At 39.7% G+C, this 19,708-nt stretch overlaps 1 protein-coding gene across 13 annotated transcripts in view; it reads right to left on the reverse strand.

Moving 5' to 3' along the window:
* Positions 1-19,708, reverse strand: part of LOC306871174 (fibrosin-1-like protein) — a 285,982-nt gene that overhangs the window by 21,160 nt on the left and 245,114 nt on the right. The window lies entirely within an intron of this gene.

The raw sequence follows: 19,708 nt of genomic DNA on the forward strand, positions 1-19,708 counted from the left end.
GGAAACCAGTCTCCAAGGCATGTTTGTGCCTTGAAAGCGGACAGTGGTAGTCAGGCTCCTCAGCTAGCGGTCCGTGGCACTTTAGGCACAACGGGCCCTGCGTTCTCTCTTAATGATGATTCTAATGGGTCATAATGGCAGCCAGCAGGCAGGACAAGACATACAAGCTTGGCTTCTTTCTCATTAAAAAAGTGCCCTGTGAATGTCTCTGCTCGTCTAGATGCCTGCTGTACGTAACGAAGGGACTTCTTCCCAGTCTGGAATGTGGCCGTAATCATTTCGCGCAAAATGTGACACAATGTCATTCGAAATGAGCGTCGGGCAGCCGGTGTGATGTCGCGGTACTCGTCTTAGCACGGGCGAGGGTGTCACCTGCGAAATACTTGTCAATTTTTGGTTGCGGTAAATTGTTAACGTGTCAGCCTCACTGTAGACATGTCAGAATACGGATAGGGCAAGTTGCCACATTAAAGATGTTCGGCTTTCAATTTTCTCAAAACATTCCATATTGTGACTGTTGGCCCTGAAATTCTGCCTTAGGAATCTTTTAATGAGAAGACGGTGCCAAATAAACTTGTAACTCCTTTAACTTTCGTTTCTGACAACTGACAGGCCTCAAGGCAGAAATATTTCTTGGAGACAAACAAAACCTCATTATCCAACACCAAGGTCAGTGATAGATTTACTGTGCCCGCTTACAACAAAACCTCACAACACACCAACTTCAGAGTAAATGAAGTAGATTTTTTACTGTTTACCCATTCAAACATTGGCACTGTTATTTTAGGGTCTTAGATTGCTGCTTGCTTGGTGTTCAACGTAGTTTTAGAGTATTGCTATTAGGGCTGCCCCCTAATAGTCGACTACTCATTAGTCGACCAAAATTTTATTAGTCACAGAAAAAAAATTAAAATTCCACAGGCGAAGTCACGCAGTCTGTGACTAACAGATCGTTAACAGTTAATAATACAGTACATCAGACAGGACATCCAAATGCTCGAGACTCATTCATCGACCTCAAATATGGCTTATCTGAAATATGTAAGTATTAGCAACTTCACATGGCCGCTCAATCTAATGCTAACCTAGAGAAATGTGCGCTCTTGTGCCTGAAGAGTAGCACGCTCACTGCAGGACAGATGGAGGCGCCAGTGCGGTCACTTGCTCCTAAAATACTGGTCATTTTTGGTCATGCAGATAAGAGTAATACATCTTTAAAAACTATGTTTATTTGTGTGCACTCACAATAAAAACAAATCACGATTTTGTGAAATAATGAAAGCAAACAGGATGCGCTTTCTGTCGTCTCGGTCTGTGAACTTTAGCTCGAAACTCCGTGCATATCTTTACCTTACAGACATAAAAAATATATCTATAGAGAGTGAAATGTCTACTTTCAAATGAACCAATTCAAATGTAAGACAAATATTCTCAGATTATGTAATCCGTATGAAACCTGCATACAGGCGCATCACTTCTGCAGAGAAGACGAGTCTGTGTCGCCGACTTTAGCACTTTTATCAAAATATTAAAATGTTAATGCAGTCTCCTTACTGTTTCTCACTGACACATTCATAATCATTACTTCTGCCGGTGGCAAGCTTTTTGCATGTGCTTGAGTCCTTACTAAGATATAGGCAATTAAAGGCTCATAATAATGATTTAAATGGTTTATTAATAAATGTGCAATTAGTCGACTACTGCATGACTATTAGTAGACCAGAAAATTCCTTAGTTGGGTACAGCCCTAATTGCTATTACTAGTGTGCTACTAGGTGGTTACTCCCAAAATTCCATTTTATTCACTAGATATGATTCTTTCTATGGACTATTAACACCCACTTTATTGTTCAGCAAGCAAAAATCATAATTTTGATTGTTTGATTAAGAAGTTAAACCAAAACTATTTCTAACAAGTGTCACAATTTTATTCTGTCATAGCCATAACACAAATGGCACAGGAATAAATACATAAATAAATAAAGCGTATATAAACAAGGAAAAAACTATTATTATTAAGCATGTGTTCTTGTGTTACTATTTAACAACACAAATTGTGCAGCAAAATAAACATGATTTATTATTGTCATTATTTTTTGTTAAGATAATACTACTAACAATAATAATTGTCACTATCATACATATAAATTATATTCATAATATGAAATATTTTATTTAAAAAATCATGCATGTGTGCTATAACAGCACAAATAGTGCAGCAAAATAAAAAAATACAACTATTATTTTTATTATAAAGCAGAAGAATGGAAGAGGAAGAGGATGCTAAGTAGAGTTGGTAACAATTTTAAATAATTTAACAAGGACTACAATTCTTGCCATGCCATTTTATGCCTTACAGTGCTCTCAAGCTTCAAACAGAACAGCATTTTCACTGTGTAACATAGAACAGGCAACAAGAATGAGTGAAATCACAGCAGAGCTATTAGACACACAGACAAGAGCGCCCTCAGGAACACCCACAGATTTGTGGAGGTCAAAGGTCGCATTCTGAGGAGGGAGTGACACTCCCTTGGGAGGTGTTGGCATCCCTGTTCACCAGATGACACTTCAGCAGACTATTGATCTATCCTCTACCCTGCTGCTTCTCTCATGGTACAATCCCTCAAGGGACTCTGGTATCAACACGTGCCTACTGCGGTAGAAACCACTAGCAGTATCGGTAGGGGTGTGCACACTCATGACGGATGGTTGCTGCAGAGGCAGGGTAACCCCAGCATCGCCCCACAGCTGTCCCACTAAGATATCCTTGACCTCTGACCTCATTTCAGGCTCAGACAGCCGTATTGGAACATCTGGAGAGCTGCCGTACTATAGCTGTTATACACACACACACACACCGACATGAAGAAGAAAGTGTAGACAGATGGCTGTAGCTTCCAGAGAATATTCTTTCCAGGGTTCTGAAAAAGTGTCTCATATTATAAGTGACTTTTCTAATCTACTTATGATCGACAGTCGTGTAACTAATAGCAAGGAAATGAATTTAATGACAACTAAATCATCAACACATGATATGCAGGCACACACATAGACTTCCTTTGTTCATGACTGTATCTTATGTAAGTACATATTTCACTAGTAAAGGGACAGTTCATACTTTGGCAGAAATTGCAGGGAAGTAATGGCACAAAATCATAAAATGTGGGCTGGGCATCATTTAGAATTGGATTTGACAACACCTTCTAAATTTAAATTTCGGAATTTGAAATCAGTTTGAAAAACAACAAACAGGACTCGATTCTAATTTGAAATTACACTTAAAAAAATAAATAAAACCCTCTAAAAATATGCCTCAATGTGCTGTTTTGAAGGAATTTTCTATAATGATTTTTCACAGGTGTTTTCCCTAATATTTAACCAGAAAAGCCAAGTTTGTCAAGACAAAATCTTGGCTTGGCAAAGACTTTTTGAAAGTTCTAAACTTTGTTTTAAAGCCTTGAGAGAGAGATGGATGGATAGAACGACAAAACGACTGATACAGTAGAATGATAGATGGATGGGTCGATCAACATAGAAATAGATAGGTAGATATGTAGACAGATAGATAGGTAAACAGATAGATAGTCTCCTTTGCAGTGCAAAGAATTGTTGTTAATATTAGCACAAAGCATTCACGCATGCATACTTCTAAAATACAAAGCATCAAGACATCATCATCAACATACTATTTTCAACAAAAGGCTCCAGACACACTAATCCTAATGTTGCACACTATGAATTGCGACGTAGCCGTGTCTATTTCCAGACTATTAAGCCCCCCACCCCCCTTACAACAATATTCTCAACCGTCTCCTGTTGCACATGCAAATGGGAGATTATGGATTTACGTCTTAGTCGGTCTCTGTTTTATACGTAATAAAAACAGCTCATATGCAAACAGGGTCTTAAGATAAGGCAGCAGGGGATGCAAATTCTCTCAAATGACCAGGGGCCATTGATGCTTATTGCAAATACTTGCACACCACGCTGCCTTCTGTCGAGAGAACTCAAGCCTAACGACACACATTGCGAGTTCATTTCCCTCGCAAACCCTGCGGTACATCTCTCCATCAACACTGTGCGGCAAAAAATAAACATTAATACTCATGCACAAAAACAGAAATAAAACCTCAAGTAACAAACTAAAAGCCACCTCCAGCTGATGAAGTCAACAAACAGAATAAGACACAGGAATTTATCTCCTGAACAGGTGCTGCATGCAGAGCTGTCATCTTTTCACAGATTAGCGGCATCCAGACAGGAAATTCTCTCCTCTTTACCAGTCAAATCCACTGGGATCTGCATTTCATTGTGCCAACAAACAACAGAGAATACCAAAACATCTAAAATCACAACTGGGTGGGTTCCTCAAGCTGATGAAAGAGATTTTGGCTTCATATATGTTGATAATAAGCCTGAATAGTGTCTCGGAGCTGTCAAAATGTGATGAATTAATTTATAAGGAAAAACACCATCTAGAGATATATTGGTAACCATATTGGTATTGACATTATTCGTTTTTTCTTTTGAGATATGTTAGTAGTATGGCTTCTATTGTACATTAAAATATCTTTTTGCATAATTTCACATGGTAATACACATGATAAATTATTTGCAAAAATTATTGATAAATTATTCAATTAAAATATAAATTATTAAATACGTATGCATATAAATGTATATGTATATTTCTTATAATGTAAATATATCATGATTTCCACAAAAATAATGTATCAGGATTTTCACAAAAATATAAAGCAATAAAAACATTATTAATAACCAGCTACCAATAATAATTGAGCACCAAATAAGCATATTTCTGAAAGATCATGTGATACTGAAGACTGGAGTAATTTCATCTGAAAATTCCGCTTTGCCATAACAGGAATAAATGACACTTTAAAATATGTTACAATAATAATAATAATAATAAAAAGGTATTTTTACTATATTCTTCAAATAATATTTCAAATAAAGACAGCCTTGGTGAGCATAAGAAAATAAAAAATCCAAAGTCAGACCAGTAGACATTAAATGTAAAACTAAAATAATATGCATGTAGGTCACACTCTCTTACAGTGCTGTACCCCTGATGGCATATTGCTTTACATCACTGTGTAGTATTATATGCAGTAATCATTTCAGAGTACTGTTGAAAAAGCTGCCCAACAGATGCATAAACGCATGCCTTATTTCTCTAGGAGAAGTTTAGCTGAAGCTCCTGTAAACGCATCCCTATTGAGAAAACAGACTTTGCGTTTCAAGATAATTTAAGGGGCAATGACAGCTGGTGCGAAGACATCGGCCCTCTATTTCCATCTCTGTTCGGGACAGGGCAAGGTGGCACCAGAGCACTCCGGGTGTTAAGCTGCAACATGTTGGCTGGTGAAGCCCACACAGAAAATCTGTGAGCGCTTACTGTTCATTTCAGAGATCTGGAAGCTTTCCGTGCCCTCCATGAACCACTGCTTCCCCATGCTGGGAACAGACTCACACTGTGCCCATATGGCTCAGACGGCATATGCCATCCTGTTTCATGTCATGTGTGATTACTGACGGACAGAATGAAGACTGGGGGGAAAAATGCGTTTAAGGTTATTAGCTAAAAATTAGGCGCAATGACTTGAGGAACAAACATGATATCAGATTAACTCCTTTATTCGCCCTGACTTTCACAGCTATGAAAAATGGCTTCATTGAGTCCATAGAAACTACGGCTCGCCGATAAATCAATTTTATCTATTAATGTGTAGTTTATGTCGACTTGTTTGAATGAAAATAGTTTTTTCTAAAAAAAAAAAAAAAAAAGACGTGCACTACAGAACTCCAATAAATACGAGATAGGAGATAAATATCAATACTTTCTCTTGCAGTTATATCATTAGGTAATCATAATTGCGGGCATCAGGGAGCCGCTATTATGCATGGCATTGAAACTGCTTTTGAATGCACGATGGCTTTTTAGTTTCACTTTCGAGATTGGCGATCGCACGTACTCTGTTTTTACTATGGAGCGGCAGTAGCCTACTTAATTTACTTACCACACATTTTACAAAATTAGATGTTTGTCATGGTGCTCAGGATCTGCAAATCATTCGTCATCGTCCTCGGTCATCTCTCCTTACTCTATGTGGTAGGCTAAGTGAAATTTTATGTTCTGTAATGCAGTGTTTCCCATACATTGATTTATTTGTGGCGGCCTGCCACAATATCAAAACTGACTGCCACAAATAGATTATTATAATTTTTTTTCAAAAAGCTTTGACTTCGTTGAATAAGCAAGCGCTGCACGTTTCAGAATCGAATCACGGTGCGGGTGTCTTTATATCACTGCATTTCTGAAGGAAACAACAGAAGTGAGCAGAGCTAATTTGTGTACAGCGTTACCGGGGAAACCGCTATTTCTCCTGCTCTAGAAGCGCCTCCTGCTGGCAGAGAATTAATTTGCATATATGCAGCCACAAATAAAGTCCAAGTCTGTGGGAAACACTGGTAATATAACAGGCAACCGTTAGCAATCGTTATTTGTTTCCTGTGCCTTTCTGAATACTGAATATTTGTGAAGTGAAGTGAAATACTTCCAAGTATGGTGACCCATACTCGGAATTCGTGCTCTGCATTTAACCCATCCATCGTGCACACACACACACACACAGCAGTGAACACACACACCGTGAACACACACCCGGAGCAGTGGGCAGCCATTTATGCTGCGGCGCCCGGGGAGCAGCAAGGTTCGGTGCCTTGCTCAAGGGCACCTCAGTCGTGGTATTGAGGGTGGAGAGAGCGCTGGACATTCACTCCCCCCACCTACAATCCCTGCCGGCCCGAGACTCGAACCCGCAACCTTTGGATTACGAGTCCGACTCTCTAACCATTAGGCCATGACTTCCCACTTTGGAAGAGACTTTGTTTTACTGATAGTGTTGTAAAGCACTTTGTGACTCCTTGTCTGTGAAAGGTGCTATATAAATACATTTTATTTACTTAATTCAAATTATTAAATGGATGCCACCTTATTGGGACAATAAAGCCCTCCCTACACCTACCCTAACCCTACCTGATACTTTTATTTTCAACTTTTTGATTATTTCCTTATTTTTTATTGAAAATAAATGCCTTTCTGATGCGATATGAGATTTGAAAAGGGAGAAAAAAAGTTTGGTATAAGGCGGGCTCGAACTCTGGTCAATCGCATCAAAAAGCATAGGCCTACGCGTTACCATCTACAACACTGAAACTGATGCTATATGGGCGTTTTTTTGTTGACTAACTGAATCGCATGTTGGTGGGCGGCGTTAGTGTAAATAGCCTTTGCCAACAAGGCGGGTTATTTGCACTTAGCGTAACTAGACACTCCGTAAAGTTAGAACTTGTTTTGAACAATTTCTTTGTCATCTGCAGATTGATTAAGTAGGGGGGAAAAAAATAGATTTAAATCGTAAATCGGATTTGTGAAAAAATCTGGGATTTTTTTTTCAGGCAATATCGCCTAGCCCTAATAGAAACTATTTAACGAGACATTGTTCACCCAAAAATGAAAACTTCATGTTGTTCTAAAACTCTGAAGACTGCTGGTCACTCTTTTCAATGCAATTGAAATGAATGTAACTTTAAGCTTCAAAAAGTATCATAAAGGTAGTCCATATGAATTCTGAAGCAACAAACTGAAATGGTTATACAAAAATCAACCACTCTAGCTCTCTCATGAAAACTAGTGATGTCTGATTTGTGACCAAATCATTTTGAGTCAAATCTTTTCAATGAATTGATTCAGTCTAAATGATTCATTTATTCATTATTATTATATCACTGCAGGGGAAGACCATCAATGAATAACAACACGTGTTCATGTTCATTATAGCTAAAAAAGAGCAAGTTTTCATATTTTCTCCTTTGTGCTCTGTGGGGAAAAAAGTCAGTCATACTTATTTTGAACAAAAAGAAGGTGAGCAAATAACAACAGTACTGCTTTCTGGATGAAAAAGTTCTATTCCTTTAACAGTATGCAGTACTTCTGCAACATTGGGTTTTAAGACAGCGATGAAAAATACAAGCTCTTCTCTAATCTATCTGCGCCTCTGATGTGGGCTGGGTATTTCCAAGCGCCCAGATTGTTTGTGTGGTACCACGTTGTGCCCAAACGGCTCATCATTTCATTAATTAGCTTGAGCTGCACGGTTGGCAAACGCGGCAGGCACGGCGGCAGCTGTCTGGATTGATTAGAGAAGAGGACCCAGCGCTGCAATTATCTAGATGACTGCAGACAATGGCTGTCTGCTCTAATAAAGATTCGTCTTACGGCTCAGCAGGGTGTTGGAATCAGTGGAGACTCAGTCGTATGCAGGCCAATACAACAGACAAATCTCGATTCCTCTGCCTTTGACATTTGGAGTAAAAGCCGAAATATGAAAAGCACCCATAAATGGCCACACAGTCAGTCCACGTTTTGGGTTCTTAATAGATTAACCTCAAAGCAGGGTTTGGATTAGTTATATTTTAGATAAGAGCCAATAATAATACAAATGTAAAAACAACACAATATGGCACCAGTATATTGTGCATCCCTACTCAGTACCATGGTATAACTCCAAGCAACATTCCTTTCAGGAAGAGCACAAGAACTGATGACTAGAAGAACAGCCGTCATTATGGAGCATTCTGGAATGGCAGCCCATTCTCTCTCAGGTTCTCCGGCTCTGGTTTCGTTCCAGCCAACTCTCAGCCTCGCTTCACGGGGCAGCGCCAGGCTCAGCATGGGCAATAATTCCACCTCAGCATGTCAGCTTTATTTAGCTGCATAATGCCCTTACAAACCCAACAATACCTCTTTGTTACCCTGCAGGAGAGCATCCTCTATTAGCACTGCCAGCTGCTTTTCTCCTGATTTACAGGCCACAGAGAAAAGCAGGAGGTGAAACAGGAGGAGAAAAGCGAATGAAAAGGGAAAAAAAAAAAACAGGCCAAACAACATGGTCGAAAGCCATTTAGGGTAGAGAGCATTTTGCCATGGGAGAGCACAAATAAAGGTGTTCTCTAACAATGCTATCAGGCATGAACCTGCTTCAGACCCGTATGACATTAGGTGCATATAATATCATCTTTCAGCGAGTAACTGATTACTTTTCAGTGGAAGAGGAAACGGATGAATGGGAATCATTCAATGGCCCAAGCAGCATAACATGGGTCTGAAAGAGCTCTTGTGCTTTCTTGCCCCCCTTTTTATGTACCTGGAACTGGCTTTCCTATCACGGTGAACTCGCAGGAACAATCCCAGTTTGACAGGCCTTCTTCTACCCGTCACACCTGACTTCTTGTTTTGACGTCGCGGCCATAGTGGCAAGGTGGTGTAAAGGCATACTGTCAATATTTTCATTCGGATAATGTTCTCTCAAGTGCTTTTTCACTTAACCGCTTCCAGTAAAAGAAAAGAGCATTGGACGGAAACCGATTTGCTTGGTTAGTGTACACGCCTGCACGCACGCCTCACAAGAAGGTGCACATGTGGACAACCGCATGCATGTTTTTCAAATGTCTTATGATTTTTCTTTCTTCCCTAATGACTAGCCTTGTGACTTTATGATGAAATAATTCAGCCATCTCAAGGCGAAGAATATCTCGACATCTTCACGCCAAATTAAACTGGATAATCGGCTTTAAGCAGAGCTGATTGTATCTTACATTGTGTGACTTTACGAAAAAAAAAATGTATTAAGAAAGAACATGACATGAACACGGGTCAAGTAACAGTCAGACCAACGGTTTGATCAGACCCAGGCATGGATAAAAGACGTCGGTTTTAGAGATCTCATTGTACGGACTGTTTACCTCCATTCCTGGAATATTTCCACATAAAAGAATTGCTCTCTTCTACCAAAATCCTTCACAGATGCTTGAAGAGCATTACGTCCCATTGAAGACCATACAGGGCATGTTTTACTGTGTTGTTTTTATGAATGCTCTCAAAAATTGTAATGCCTGAAAACCACACTGGATGAAATTGAGATTGCATCACAGGTGGAAAGATTGTACAATATTCTGCAGAGAGTACTGGAAAAAATCTTTTCATTTTACTGAAGGGGGAAATGACCCCAAACAAAACGTTCACAGTCACTCTACAATCTTATCATTCAATCTATATCCTTCAAGGCTTATTTTTCAGGTAGGCTGGGGACTAGTATCTGCCAAAAAAGCTTCTGTATTTTACAGGCCAAAAAAAATGACACTGAAACACTAGTATTATGAAAGGAGGTGGTCTAAGGTTCCTTTCTGAAATGCATCACTTCTGTATGACACTGTTTTAAGAGGCCATATCTGAGTGTTTACAATAGCCAAGCGTGTCCTTTCATGTAGACAGGGGCTAAATTACAGCTCTGAGACCCTCTTGCTGAGACTCCTCAGGTGGGTTTGACACTGGGATAAAGACATGGGATAAGGTTCAGGGAAATATCGGGTTAGCAAACACACTACTTTTAGGCACTTTCAATCATGCAAGAACGGCGTGGGGTGAGGTATGCAATAAGTGTCAGTTTAGTTTCTTAACAGAAGCACTGCAGACAGACATAGAGGTAAAATAAATCTGACAGTGTTTTTCAACAAATTAGGGTTAAACATCTTGCAGACATTTGTAAGAGTATAACGTATAACAGCATGAGCAGTATAGTCTGATTCACAAATAAATTTGTTCTTTTAATAAATCTGAAAAATCTGTCAAAGCTGTTGAAACATTTTTATTGGATGTTTACGTAATAACATACACATTAAGAAAGGTTTTACATGGATCAGTACGACACACTGAACATACTGTACTTCAGCCATGCTTGTTTGCATCAAATTAAATATGGCGTCTACTCTGACCAGGGTTTATGATGTATGAGCCCGAGCTTAACCCATCTGTATAGACTTTAAGCAGTACCGGGAAGTAATAAAGGCAGTCTGAAGGGGCAAGGCAGGTTTTGGAGGTGTGCCAGTAAAACTAATGCAGACAGGCCCTCTGTCCTGACCTCCAGCACCGCTCAGGGGGACCCGCTCAAACATGCATGTCTCCTCTAATTTCCCGTTACAGCTATTTCGCACACACACTTTCGCATACACACACACACACAAAGAAACAACATACTGCCTTATTATTTGTCATAGCGTAGTGAATAAAGATACAGATCTAGAATATGCCACTTCGGACAGACTTGTAATGGAATACATGAAATAAAATATAAATATTTATATATTAAAGGATTAATATTTAATATATAACAAATTAAATATATGTATACTCTTTATATATATTTCATTTTTTATGCATTTCTTTTAAAAATAAATGCATACACACATTTTAAATAATAAAATGTATTTTCTACAAAAGTAGTCGTATTTATTTTATTTAATATACAATACATGGGATTTTCTGTGGGTTTTATTTTCTTTCCAAAGTAAATATTTCTTTAATTTCGGACCGTGAGTGTAATTTCTTTTTAATAACCAAACAAAACAGAGTACTTAAAAGGTTTACACGTGGAAACAAATGCATGCATCTAAAATCCAGCTTCTTGCATTCATGGGGCACACAAAGCACATAATAAATGGTTGTCAACTACAAAAGGAGTACATGAGCAAAAGCGTTTTCTTAATGTTTTGGGAGAATGCATGAGGTGTAGCTTTTCAAAGATTGCTGTCCATGACTATACTAAACACAACCTTTTAAGTAGAGGTCCATCTACGTTTTCTACAGAAGTGTTTAAGTGCAAATAGGCCAGCTAAAAAGAGAAGCATTTTAAAGCTGGTTTGAAAGGGAGACCCAGGTGGTTCATTCTTGCTGAAGAACCTTTGGGCCATACTAATGTTCTCACTGCTCCTGGTTCAAATTCAGGCTGTTAGTAAAAGAAAATCCATAGCCTCGGGTGGATAATAAAGCACCTCAGCTGCCCATGTGGACGTAGACCAAAACTGTGCTCTGTGACATGCTTTCAATTTACTTGCAATCATACCTCAAGAGAAGACATCCAAAACCATAATCCAACACCCTCTTCAGTGCTACAGGGGTTCAGACCTGAGCTGAATGTATTTATCTTAGATATCTTGGATTCATGAGGAAAAAATAAAAGTTAGGGTGTCCAATCCAACAAAGAACACGCATTGAGTTCATGTAAACATCAGGGTTATGCAGGAGTTAGAACTGAATTGAGCCTTTTAAAATCTAACTCATTTCCTGGATTGAGGTTTAAAAAAAGGCTATGTAAAAACAATGTAATTAAAAAAAATCTAATGTAATTAAGTATTTAAAGTATACAATTAAAATGAGCTGAAATTCAAAGAAAGCCAAAAAAAATGGTCATTCATATATTTTATTTAATAATAAAAACAACAACAAAAACTAATGTGAACCCAAGAAGAACACTTCATTTCCCAGAATGCATTACATTTGTTGAACGTCTTTAAATTCTTCCTTCAGTTACTCCAATTTAAATTCCTATTACCAGTTTAACTCAAAAACCTGGCTATATATAAATAAAACTATATTAAAATTTCATGTGCTTAGAACTATAAAAAAACTATAATTTGGGTTAGTTTTCTCAGAAAAGTATAAATACAATGTGGCAGACACTATGTCTGCAAACAGGTTTGAATTCAAATTACATATAAATAATACAGGAAAATATGTTGGTGGTGCTAGTGGTTCAGAATTTCAACTCCACCTTTAAGATAATGTTACAACACTCACGAGTATTCCAATGGTTGTATCGCACAAAGGCAGGACTTGTTCTGTACCTGCTCATCTTTTCTCCATCTATTGCCACCGTGGCCCTCCATGCCCCCTCACACCTAGAAGAGGCAGCTAGGTCTACCTCTAAATGGCTCTTCATAGTTGAGATCCACTCCTGGGACCCTCTTATCCAGTCTCTCCCAGGCGAGGCAACACATCAGCGGGGTTCAGCGTCCCACTCTTCTGCTGCTCTCCAGCACGGTGCTAAAATAACAGCCACTCTGGGTCTGAATGGGGCCACTGGAGAGGAAGGCTGTTAAGAGGCCTATCCCGTACTCGGCGCAAGGGGGAACAGATGCCTGTTTGATTAATAGAAGACCACACAGACTGGGATTTATACATTTTTTCTTTCCTTCTCTTTTGAGCGCAGAGAGCCTCACGCGGCGCGGTATTTGCGCCTTAGCATAGCTCGAAACAATTAATGACCGTCTGAACGAACAATACGAGCGTCTCTCGCTGAAGAGCATCCCTCTGCGGTTTTCTACCATGTGCTGATTTCAGGGCTAATTAGCTTAACCTCACAAACCGACTCTCTGAGCTGCAAGACTTCAGCGTGATGAATGCAGATGGAATAACAGAGTTACCTAAACGTACGGAAGCATGTGTTTGTACTTGCACCGAATACATATAGCATTGATAAAGTGCAACAAAAACTTGAATAACACTTCTTGCATGACATGACGCAACCACGTTAAAGCGTGTCTAAGTCCTTTGAACTCCAACAAGCATGGCAACGCTTTTGCATTGTTCCTGGTCATGGAATTCTGTTCATTTAACCTCTTTCCTGCGCTCGGCCACAGAATTCCGGTCTTTATAAGATCCTTCTGAACCGGTTCCCGAAATGTCGAATCCATTACAAGCGTGTTTGCAATATCCATCCAGTCTAGCAATTCGTCTCTGCCAGTGACTGAACATTATCCAAGCTTCATGTTTGGCCACAAGCAACAACCATCTGGCTTTGCGAGCGAGGATAACAACGTCCTCTGCAAATAGCATTGACTTCAAACGCAGGACACAATGAAACAAAATGCTAAAAATCTCATCCTGGCATCTCCTTCAAACAGGCGATAAAGAGCCAAGCGTACATATTTGATATTCACTGCCTATCCTGATAAAAAACATACTCTCTCTCACAAAAATGCAGCTACCCTGCAGCTAGACTGATGGTTATCCCAGCCCTAGCGGGAATGATCACACTGGGGATAGTTAAACGAGCTCCAGCAATCAACTCTTGAAAGAAACCGGTCATTAGCTGGCCCACGAGTGCTAAAATTACCCTGCGCAAATGCAGGCAGGCTCCTGAGAAGGCCTGACCTCAACTTCACAAGCTGCTCTCCTCGCTGTAGGGCTCCTAGATCATCTCAAGAGCGCTGTTCCATCACCGTATGGTCCCAGGGCGGCCGTGGCACAGGGTAAGGATGGTTGTAACAGGCTTAGCCCAGGGAAAGCTTACTGAGAGGTGAAAGATGCTTACTTGAAGCCTGTCCAACTACGGAACAATGGCTTCTCTTGCGGTGGCCGAAGCAGGGACGGCTGCTCCTCAGCTTTCTACACAAGCACCTAATGTTATTATTCAATGACTGAGGTCTTGCAAATCTTTTCAAAGCGTGTCCAATTAAGATCCGCGTTAAGATTTGTGTATATTATGACGTTACTTTCATAAGCACATTTTCCCTAAAAAGTCCAATTACAAGTCTAATTATTATTAATTAAACGATTTATTGATCTAAATAAGCATAAATTAATAGTACAACAAATACTATGATGCGCATACAACTATGATACATTTTTTTTACTTATACTCAAAATTTATGTGATCAAAATTATAGCAATACAGTGTATATTTATTGAACAAATTATATTTATAAATAGAAAAATTCAGCTTTGTTGAGCATAATAAACTTCTTTCAAAAACATTAAAAAAATCTTATAAAAGAAATTTTGGCATAATAATGTTCATTCTTTTGGTCACACTTTATTTTAAGTTCAAATAATAATAATTATCAATTATAATATCAATACTCGCTATTAATAAACCATTAACTACAACATTTATTAATATTTAGTAAGGTAGTTGTTAAATTTAGGTATTAGGGATGTAGAATATGGCCCTAAGGACTAATAAGCAGCCACTATGTTTATAATAACAGGCATGCTAATAAGCAACTGATAACTAGTAAGAACTAGTAAGATAAGTATGATCCCTATACTAAAGTGTTAACATTCTTTTTTTTTTTGCATTAAAAAATATGTTATGGGATACTTGACTGTTACAAAAATAATTTCATAGTGGAACAATGATTTTTGTGGGGTGAGATACGGTCCATGCATGCTTTTGCAAAGCTCTCAGCCAAGGTAGTTATATTGGCATTTGAAAGGTTATGTCTCATCAGTTATGGTTTAGAATCTCTCCAAATGAAAGCTACAATAATATCAATACCCCATGCACAGTCAGCTTAAATGCACAGCAACTGATCTAGCATTTCAGCAAATGGCCAGACGTCAACAAAATCAATACGCCATGTGCAGTCGTTTGACCAAATTGAAACGAAATGAAAAGGGAAACGAACACGTCGAGATGTAATATTACTTTCAGAAATGTGTTAAGAAAAACAACTCCCGCCCATTTAGATAATTGTTACGGCCATAGTAGTATAGCATGGCTCTAGTGCCTATTCATATAAATAGAACATGACAACAGAATCATAATTTAAATCATCATAAATATTGAAAGGATATTAAAATAATTTATGGAGCAGGTTGGTCGACAGGGTGTGTTTTTCTGTTTGCACAGAGCAAAACGACGGGCGGAGAGGAAGAGGAAGATGGCTTTAGTAATTGCTTTTTCTACCCCCGAAGCAACTTCCTGCCTTTATCAAAAAGGCAATCTCTGTCAGTAAAGGCTCAATTAATAATTAAACACATGTTTTATCTCCTCCACGCTCCCGCTATTTATTTTCATCTTCCTGACTGCCAGAACTACACAAACAGGGTTAGCGCTATCAATAAAGAGGAACATTCATAACACTCTCTTTCCAGAAATGAAAGGAAAACACACACACGAGCCAGCTACCACAACAAATGGTCATATGTTCCGAGATGGTGGGGAGGAATAATAAAAGCTGGAAATAATAAAGAGATATGAACGCCATTCTTCCGTTTGAACTGAAGTTGCAGTTCTGTTTCAGACCCAAGTGGGACCGAACGACATTTACGAAACACTCCAAGAGAAATTTCCATCGTCTGAAACTTTCACATTGAATATATATCTACAAAAAGCTTCAGAGCGTGGGCGCCTGATAGTCATTTACATACTTTACATATTGGTCAGACAGACAGGTCTCTTCCTGTCTAACAAACAGGACCGCAATATGGACCAGACCTTTGACTAAATGGAAATATGTGTGTAAACCAAGAGCTAAAGAGGCGGAGGAGGTAAAACAAGCATGAGCAATCACCCAAACAAAGGACAAGCCTTCTATGTTTATTAATATCAAATGACAAGCAGGGATAAATGACTATCCGCACCGCAATAAGAGCTCAGACAAAACAGCTGTGGAACGTTTACACGCAATAACAGCTGGACAGGCTTTGTCAAACAAACACAAATCCAATTCCACCCGTACAGGCTACAGAAACCCTCGCAATGACTGGTGGGTTTAATATTAGCTGCTAATCTTGAAATATACGGCCGCTCTCACTGGTGCATCACTGACCGTGACTCTACGATCTCTGCGCTTCTACGATCCGACAGCTGCAAAGCTGATTAGCTGGTCAAGAGGTCAACTTCTATTCATTATTTAATGGGCAAGAGGCCACAAACACTGCAGCGCTAAGGTTAGCAATACATCAGCATTAACCTCGGCCGAGGAGAAGAGGCGCATACAAACACACCGCCCCCCCCCAATCCCTTGACCCCTACTGGCCTCCACTCATTTCTCCCTCCCTCTATTTCTTGCCCATGCAGGAGGGGAGAAAAGCGAGTGCATTTTATATTCTGAAGGGCTGAGGGGAGGGCGTGTGCGAAGGGGGGCTGGAGCAGGGAGCAGACTTTTATTGACATGCAGCAAATAGCGGGTAGGAACAAAGGCCACTCAACGGCTATTGAATCGTGGGCCTGCAGACAGAGTGCTTGATTAGCGATTCGACACGGAGACCCTGAGCCGTGTAGCATATAATGAGTGCTTAGAGAACGACCCTGCGGCTCCCAGGGGACGGCGGTGGAAGGGAGGCAAGGCGGGGGAGCGGCATCCATCCTCTGCGGAATTGATTCAGCCAAATGCTATCAAGAAAAACCGAGTATAACGTGTGACGACCAGACATGGCTCTTAATCCGGAATTACATACGTTACGATAACGGTATGGACTGTAAATATTATTCTTAATAAATTAGTTGGGTCAATTTGTTTTCATGGGTTGGCACACAGGCAACGGTGGATTAACAGCGGAAAGCGTACGACCGATGCGTTATCAATTTGATCTTGTGTGGTTGTGGCACTGGCTGTTGCCTCCCTGCTTTTTTGTTGCTTTCTCACTCCCTTTCTTTCTTTGTTCTACTGTCCTAATCCACTATGTGTGGGCCGGTAAGTTTAATGGAAACAATTTATTAAGTCCGGCTTAAAATGCCATCTGCTGTTAAGCCTTCCAAAGCCGCTAAGCCCTCAGTTTGGCCCGAAGCTGGCGGTGCTTCTCGCGTACAGTAATACGCTGTTTAAAATGAGCACAACGGGTCAAAATTAATCAGGATTAGCAAACCAGAAATCCACTTCACAAATGGCTTTCCACTACAATCTTCCTTCGCTATCCCAGCATGCCCCGGGTTTGCCTGACAGACCTCACACACAAAATGGGTGCATCACCGCTTCACTGATGGGTAAAATGAAGAGAAGGAGACCAACCCCCCTCCCAACTACGCTTGGAGTCTCTAACATTATTGTGGAGCTGGCAGATGCTGCACACTGTACTAGGACCAACAATCACTTTATATCAATGCATTAGCTGTACTGTAGCTCGGAAACCACCAGTGTAAAACAGAGCTATACTTCGTACGTGATAGAATAATTGACAGACAGACAGATCAACATACAGATAATTAAAATCATAGATAGAAAAACACATACTGCATCAACTGTTTCCACAATGGTGCAAAAATGACAGGTAGACAGACAGACCAAACATTAGTTCTAATGATAGATAGATAAAAACGAACAAACAATGTGTCAATCATTACCGTAACGATAGAACAAACAATAGCTGGAACAGCTGGAATGCTAATTACAAAAGCTGGAATGATAACTGCAATGACAGCTAGAGCTATAGATAGAACGATGAGTTATGGGCAGGAATTTGAAAAACCTGGCTCTATTGGATTAAGAGCAAGCCTCTTAAAAAGTTACAAAAAGCACAGCGACCGCGGTAATTATATGAGCTCACATTAGAATAAAACTAAACAGCTGTTAAGCTGATACAAAACTTGTAAGTCACCACAGTACTTGACTGAGGCCACAAAATCAATCAAATCAAGCACCGGCGTGCACAAAAGCTGTTTACAGAAACAAAGACACATGCATATTTGTGTAAGCAGCACCACATGCATGCCGAGGTATTTCCCTGTAATGCAATTCTCCAACGCGAGATGTGAGCCAAGTGAGTGATCAGTCTGCCAGAAGTTCTCCAGGGCAGACCAATTTGGGGATCAGAGCGGAGCGAGTTTTAGATTGGTCTCGGCGGACGTACTGTAATGGGACACATATGCTTCTATACCCCCAAAATCTAGAATAACAGCCTGAAGGAATGGGTGCATTCCATGGAACAAAGTCTGGACAACCCACATACAACAACATTCAACAGCAGGAGGATAAGGGTAACGGTACTATACATTCCTTGCCAAACGATTTAGAAGCTAAAATCAGAAGAGTGATTACAGCAACTGCAAAACCAAGTGAAAGGGCACTACGCCACTAACACACAGGAAATTCGAAAATAAACTCAACAACTACTATTTTTACGGTTTCAGGTAAACACTTACGCCAGACGCCCTAGACTTAAACTTAAACTATCATGAAACCTATGGATATCAAAGGCTATTAAGTCTGAACTTGAAGAATAATGCAACCTCTTTGACATCAACTAGCGTTTTGAAAAATGCTAAAATGGACATCAAAAGTTATGATGTTATGAAGGAACTTTCATGAAACTTAATTGATTTCAATGGTTACACAAAGTCTGAACTGGAGCTGGATATTAAAGATTACAAATGAAACGTTATAATTTAAAATATTATCGTCAAACATCATCTGTTTCAAAGTTTATACCTCCATGCGAGATCTCTACAGACTTGGCGTCAAATCGCTAGTACGATAATATTTATTCCCTGCAGTCCTAAACCACTTAATCCACATATTCCTACTCTTGGTTTTACATTTACGTTTCTAATCTTAATCTGGCACTTCCTACTTCTTTCTGCTTTTTCTGTATCATCTCTGATCCCTGGGGAGTGTGTTTGCACGACACACATTAGCAGGATTTTAAGGAAGATGCAGTTTGTCTCGCCATCAGCCGTAACACAGATTAGGGTGTCTGTAATATCAACAACAACAAGCTCTTCTGTTGACATCAGAAGAGCTCAAACCATGTGCTCTGATCTACTTTTAAACATGTCAGATGTTGCACAAGTCTTTTCCAAAGGTTATGTCTGGAAGTCATCCACAGACATGAAAAAAATACTTTAATTTGGACCCCGACAGTAGTCACAAGTTTTACTCTTCCTCTGAGCTTGACTTGTTTCTTCTCGCTTCCTCTTTTCTCCGTTTTCAGAGAGTGGAGGGCAAAGGCTCTCCAAAGGATTCATGCTGGGCATCAGAAGTGCAGCATTAAACTATACCGCTCTTCGCACTGTGCAACAAACAGAATTCATTTCACAACTTAGTTCCCCTAAAAAACCTGGAT

The sequence above is a fragment of the Barbus barbus genome (assembly GCF_936440315.1).
Source record: "Barbus barbus genome assembly, chromosome: 6".
NCBI lineage: Eukaryota > Metazoa > Chordata > Actinopteri > Cypriniformes > Cyprinidae > Barbus > Barbus barbus.